This window comes from Oryzias latipes, chromosome 18 (assembly GCF_053564925.1).
Source record: "Oryzias latipes strain Hd-rR chromosome 18, Olatipes_Hd-rR_3.1".
In the NCBI taxonomy this organism is placed as follows: Eukaryota; Metazoa; Chordata; class Actinopteri; order Beloniformes; family Adrianichthyidae; genus Oryzias; species Oryzias latipes.
In genome coordinates, this window is record NC_136254.1 from 2,778,156 (window position 1) to 2,785,321 (window position 7,166).

Here is a 7,166-nt window from a genome sequence, read left to right on the forward strand (position 1 = left end):
ACATCTGGTTAACTGACCGTATCACTCTAGATGTAAGGTCTAACAACTAATCACGCAGTGGAAAGTTTTAAACATACAGAGTCACTTACCCTTATTAAGAAAAGGTATTACCCACTTTCAGGTTTCTGGTTGATTAAAGTTACTGCTTGTTAACACAAATCTCTAACCAGCCAATCACATGGCAGCAACTCACTGTATTTGAGCATGTAGACATGGTCAAGAGCATTTGCTGCAGTTCAGGAGCATCACAATGGGAAAGAAAGGGGACTGAAGTGACATTAATTGTGGTGTGGTTGTTGGTGTCAGAAGAGTTGGTCTGAGGATTTCAGAAACTGCTGATCTACTGCGATTTTCACCCACAACCATCTCCAGGCTTTACAGAGAATGGTCCAAAAAACCGAAAACATTTAGTGAGCAGCAATTCTCTGGGTGGAAATGTCCTGTTGATGCCAGAGGTCAGAGGAGAATGACCAGACTGGTTCCAGCTGATAGAAAGACAACAGGAACTCAAAGAGCCACTGGTTCCAACCGAGGTCTGCAGAAGAACATCTCTGAAAGAACAACACGTCCAACCTGGAGGCAGATGGACTACAGCAGCAGAAGACCACACCGGGTATCACTGCTGTCAGCTAAGAACAGGAAACTGAGGCTACAATTCACACAGACTCACCAAAACTGGACCATAGAAGATGGAAAAACGTTCTCTGGTCTGATGAGTCTCCATTTCTGCTGCCACATTCAGATGGTAGGGTCAGAATTTGGCCTCAACAACATGAAACCAAGGATCCATCCTGCCTTGTATCAACGGTTCAGGCTGGTGGTGGAGGTGTCATGGTGTGGGGGATATTTTCTTGGCACACTTTAGAGCCTAGTACCAGTTGAGCATGGTTCCAACCCCACAGTTTACCTGAATATTGTTGCTTACCATGTCCACCCCTTTCTAACCACAGTGGACCATCTTCTGATGCTACTTCCAGCAGGATAAGGCTCCATGTCATGAAGCTGGAATCATCTCAGACTGGTTTCTAGAACATCACAATGAGTTCTCTGGACTCAAACGGCCTCCACAGTCATCAGAACCCAATAGAGAACCTTTGGGATGTGGTGGAACGGGACATCAGCATCATGGATGTTCAGCAGACAAATCTGCAGCAACTGATGCTGTCATGTCAACATGGACCAAAGTCTGTGAGGAATGTTTCCAGAACCATGTTGAACCAATGTCACCAAAGATTAAAGCAGTTCTGAAGGAAAAATGGTGCAACAAAATACTAGCAGGATGTTCCTAATATTTGATTCTGACAAAGGTGACTTACCATGTTTTCTGTACACTATTTAAATGATGGGTAATTGTAAAAATATGTTGTAAACCTGTCACGTAATTGTAAAAATATGTTGTAAACCTGTCACAATCTAAATTTTACCAGTTTCCTTTTCATTTCTTATTGTTGCAAGATGTATTTTATATACCCCCCCCCCCCAATAAAAGAAAAAAACAACAACAAACAAACAAATATGCAAACCTATCTCAGCTTACAGTTTAGTTGTAAGGATGTCTTTCTATTACACCCACACACAAACGCACTGACATGCGTTTAAATACAGCCACACACAGACATGCACTCACACTTCACACTTCACCCAAACCCAAAAATCAATGGGTGATCGTTAGCACTTATATGGCTTCAACTTATATATCACTAAACGGCAGCCTGCAAGCAACAGAAGCAAAGCTAAAAAAATAGTCCTGTTCATTTAATGCAGTCTATTAAACACCACTCCACATTTAACGGCCAGATTTAACTCAGACTAACTGCACTTGGGAATGTCACTTTACACTTTACTTTCCATCACTATAGACAAATATTTTAAATGCAAAGTCTCATTTATCAAAATTATTTCTGGTGACTCAGTTGCTTTGACAATAGTGCTCATGCATCTTAAATAGTCTGAGTCATTTGTAATAAAATAATGAATTTTTCACTTTTTCACTCATCTAATCTAAAGTTGATGATGTCAGGTGATGCCTGTCCAATTTGATATTCCTCCACCAAAGCCAACCTTGAGGACCTCATTGACGACCATCATTTCTGGGTCGGGCCCAGTTCATGGCTGTTAGAATGATGAACTTGGAACAACTTACTGACTAAATCACCTGTTTAGACCCACAGAATGCTGAGGAAACATTGAATAATTATTTGAATTTAGCAAAGTCATGTGACCATCCAGTGTCTAGAATGTTCTAAGAATGTTCCCTTTGGATTCTTTGGATGTGGAAAAACAACAGTGGTGAACTTTAGGAAACTAACATGTGAATGGATTTGACATTCATTCTGGTTTACTTGTTTGTTTGGACACAGATTTCATTTAACTTGATGATCTGGAAGAAATCCAAGAATCTGGAAAACTTCACTGTTCAGTAGCAGGAATTTCTGTCTGAGTCTCACTGCTGGAAGTTTGGATGAAGAGGATCTGGATCCACTTTAGGTCAGAGAATCCAAATGAAATGAAAAAAACAGATTGAATTTTGACCTTTTTTTCATTTACTTAGTTACTTTTTTGGCCTCGTTTGTCTGCTGTGCTGTTCATGGTAAAGCTTTGAGTCCACGTGGTGATCACATGTTGATGTCACATGGTTCTCTCAATCCGTTCGTCTTCCTCCTTTATGTTAAAAGGTAGAGGAGGATAAAGAAAAACATTGGTGTCTGAGAATAAAAGTAAATCCTTTCCCCGTAGCTGCGGGTGGTAATCCTATAATTTTCCATCTTAAGACCTAAAAAGGTCTATTTACATTTAATAAAAGATGAGCTTTTAATGTTCACAGTTTCTTTGGATTACCTCCAATCAAAGTTCTATGTCAGAAGAAACAGAAAGATTTCTATCTTCCATCTTTCTGTTTTCATCTCTCCTCCATCACTCCATCTTGTTGCTGCAGAAAAAAGAAAAAATCCGCAAATAGAAGTAGACTTTTTGGCCAATTTTTGTCTTTTTTGTTTATGAATCATTTTTGTTTTTTTAATTCAGTGACCACTTTATGACCAAAGCATCCCCTTTGGTGTGACACGTTAGCTCAGGATGTTGTGGAACAACAGCAGCTCTGGCTGGAGGAGCACGCAGAGTCCCGCTCTCAGGTGGGGGGGAGTGGAGGTGGAGGCAGCCGAAAAGCAATTAACATTCACAAATAGCATCAGGGAGGCGATCCACAGAGGTTACCGTGGTTGTGAATGTCACCAACTGCCAGAGCCCACTTCCTTCAAACCCCCCCCCCCCCACACACACACACACACACACTTAAATTTATATTTGCATACAAATGCAGTGATTAACCCTCTAAGTGCATTAGATCTGGCAGCTTCGCAGCGGCGCCGGCGCTGATATCTCACTCACCGTTTGTCTATATGTGCTTGAAATGAGGTGGAATAATGATCCTTTATCGACTTTGTTGAATTGACTCCGGTTTCCTCTGGCTGTTTTGTTTCTGGGTTTCCGAAGTATTTATTTTCCACTGCAATAAATCACAGTGGAGCATAAGTGTGCAGCTGGCGCTGTGACAGCGGATCCTGTGTAAATAATGTACGTCTGCATAATGTTCTAGAAAGCCAAAAGGAGAATCCCTGCAAAGGAAACCTTGTCATAGAGAGAAAAGGGTGGAAATGTGCATCAAATTCTTATTATTGCATAATAAATGCTAAAAGCTCTTTTTTGGATCTTAAAAGAGGTCAAATGATGTCCTTTTTCCTTGTCATCTGAGGAGGGAAAGGCGATTCGGTTGTGTTTTATTTGGATCTGTTCCACGGAGGACGAACTCCGTAGTACTGCCTGTTTGCAGCAGATGAGTGCTGACATACAGTGAAGCTGCAGAAGATGCCACAGGGCTGAGATGTTCCCATACGGCGGCAGAAGTTTGTGACGGCGAGCCAGCCCAGCTCTGAAGAGCCAAAGAACGAACAGGAAAGAAACGAATGGAGGGATGAATGGACGATTCAACGCTGATAGTTATCGTCCGTTTTTTTTTCTTTTTCCAATTACTCTCTGAAGCGCCCTTCATGGCCTTAAAGGCTCATCTCCAGGCTGCATCTGACAACGGCGTGCAGGCAAAACATCGGCAACAAGAAAAAGAAACGTATTGCAAATCCAGATAAGCGAGCAATTACTGCTCTGCTTTCCCATGCATGGCCCCCACCCTATGCCACCTTTAATGGTTACTATGCAACAAGGAAAAGTGAGTGTGTTTTTACCAGATCTTCCCTCATCCTTCGTCTCCTGCATCCATCCCTACCTTCCATTCATGTTGGAGGAGGAGGAGATGCCGTGAGCAGAGCTAATTAAATGCTTCTAAGTGAGTCGCCTCGCCTGCCATGCCAGCCTCAGCGAAAGGTCACCCTACTCATGGGCATGAGGCAGACATCTCTCGTGACTGTTTTCCTTTGGAGAATTTTAGCAGATTGTTAATTATCAGATTACAAGTTTGCCTTTTTAAAGGCCAGCGCACCGCCCCCAGTCTCTGGACGGAGAGGAGGAGGATGGAGGGAGCAGAGCGGATTTTCTGCTGCCATGATGGCTCCAAGGGTCCAGCTTCTTACCCCATGGCTTGGTTTAAGTGGGCGCCATGATTCATGATCAGCCACTCAGAGACTTTGAGGAAAAGTACAGGAGCTGCGTTTTCCTCCTGTACCCGCAGTCATTTCACCTCCAGCTGTCACTACATCCACATTTAAATACAAACTATTACTGGAGGCAAAGTTCAAGAGGACAACGCAGAACCTAAAGTCATGGAGGAGCAGTGAGGTCTTCAGTTCACCCATGCCGGGCTGACAGAGACACGGTTCCAGACTGATGTCCGTCAGTTTGTTCGGTTTTCATGTGATTCTTCTGATCAAAGGGCCTTTTTTAATCACGGGGACAGTCAAGGACGGATATAGGCAAGACGGGGCACTGTCCCCTGAAATGCCGTGACTCGCCCCCCAGAGGTGATGGCCTGCAAAACCCTACAATTACCCATAGAAATAAAACCTACCAAAAAAAGCTTTACCAAAAAATAAAATAACTGACATTAAAAAACATGACAAATGGACAAACAGACAGAAACACATCAGAAAAAAAGAGAAATGCAGCCTAAAAAAGGGCACAAACCAGTGTCTTGCTAACGCTGGTCCCAAATCCAACTCCCAAGTAAATGTGGAGGCAAATGTCAGAAAGAGCACTTAAAATAAAACTCCTAAGACAAAAAGATCAAAGGAGAGGATACATATATAGACAGATGAACTGAAATGATGATTTTAGGGGATTGGAGGGATTTGACATCCCAAACTCTGAGCACACCCAGACCTTTTGGATTATAGATGCTAATAATTCTGAGATAGAATATATAGTTTGTTTTTATTCTGGGGATTCACAAGATCCATGTGGATCCCTGATGAGTGGAACGCAGATGTATAATCATATATCTGAAAGAATGGGCCGCTCTCAGGAGCTCCGTGAGTTCCAGTGTAGGACTGTCGTAGGACGCCACCTGTGCCACAAATCCAGTAGTGAGATGTCCTAAATATTCCACAGTCAGCTGTCAGCTCTATCAGAACAAAATGGAAGAGTTTTGGTACAACAGCAGCTCAGACACCAAGTGGTCGACCACGTAACCTGATGGAGAGGGGTCAGAGGACGCTGAAGCACAAAGAGGTCATAACTTTCTTTTATTTTTATTTCCGTCCAACAACTGAGCAAACAGACAAGAGCTGAAGGCCTCTTGTGTTGGAGAGGGGGCAATAGGAGGGTTATTATGGGGGGGGTTTAAACCATGAAGCAGCATAAAACAACACCTGCACGGTAGCAGATAGAGAACAACCGCCCCCTGGGCAATCTCATCCGCCACCCAGGCCGGGGCCGGCAGGGCCGCCAAGGGGGCCCCCAGAGCCAGAGAGCAGGGAGGCATAGGGGGAGAGAGAGAGTGCAAACCCCAACCCAACCAGGAGAACAGCCCCCCCGTTGCCTGGAGCACAACCACCCAAGGGCCATATATACCCCCTGTCTCCACCTGAACAGGTGGCTATGAACAACTACCTGCAGGAGAGTTTACAGGCAGGCATCATTAGACCATCTTCCTCCCCTGCAGGGGCTGGTTTCTTCTTTGTGGGGAAGCGGGATGGGGGTCTGCGGCCCTGCATTGATTACAGGGGTTTAAACAATGTCACTATCCGAAACACTTATCCTCTCCCTCTGTTACAGACCGCTTTTGACCAGTTAAGTGGGGCCCAAGTCTTCACTAAACTGGACCTCAGAAGTGCTTACCATCTGATCCGCATAAGGGAGGGAGATGAGAGGAAGACCGCCTTTAACACTCCGAGCGGGCACTTCGAGTATCTGGTCATGCCTTTTGGACTCACAAATGCTCCAGCTGTATTCCAGTGTTTAATTAATGTTGTTCTAAAGCAGGGGTCGGGAACCTATGGCTCGCGAGCCATATATGGCTCTTTTGATGGTCACATGTGGCTCGCAGACAAATCTTTAATTTTACTTTTTTTCATTAGACCAGTCCTTTTTGGGCGCGATGCGATGCCAGAGGCGAGCAGTAGTAGCGGTGCTTGGAGAAAAAACTATCAGTTTACTATTATCTATTTCACAGAGTTTGTACCACCCGGAAACCTGTGAATTGCCGTGCCTAAAACTGCGCGCTCTCGTCTCTGAGAAAGAGCGCGCAGTTGCGGGGACGCGAGTGTGAGGAAGAAAGCAGAGGGTGGGGGTGAGGGGTTGTGGGGACAGCAGGTGAATCGCGCAGGGATTGTAAAAACGTAAAACCCGCTTCCCGTCACTCACTGCAGTGTGTGAGTATATGTTTGGCTCCCTGTCTGCATGTGAGCAGTCTTTGTCACATCTACAGAACATTCAGACCTACGATCACGTTTAAAGTATCAACGCCTGCATGAAGCAGAAACTCACCACGTATCAACCAGACTAGACCATCAGCAAAACTACCACGAGAAATACTCATCATTTATTAGCAACAGCATAACAATGTTATTAAAAAGGATCCACAGACTTATTGTACTTTAAAAATGTTGAAATTACATCAAATGCACACATTCACTTGTATATTTAGTTTTAAACAAATTGTCGCGGACTGAGTTTAACTTGGCTGTTGGGCCGCGTTAAAAGTTCTGGGGTTCATTGAA

At 44.0% G+C, this 7,166-nt stretch overlaps 1 pseudogene; it reads left to right on the forward strand.

Moving 5' to 3' along the window:
• The first annotated feature begins 250 nt into the window (after positions 1-250).
• On the forward strand, positions 251-6,035 carry LOC144987312 (uncharacterized; annotated as a pseudogene).
• The last annotated feature ends 1,131 nt before the right edge of the window (positions 6,036-7,166 follow it).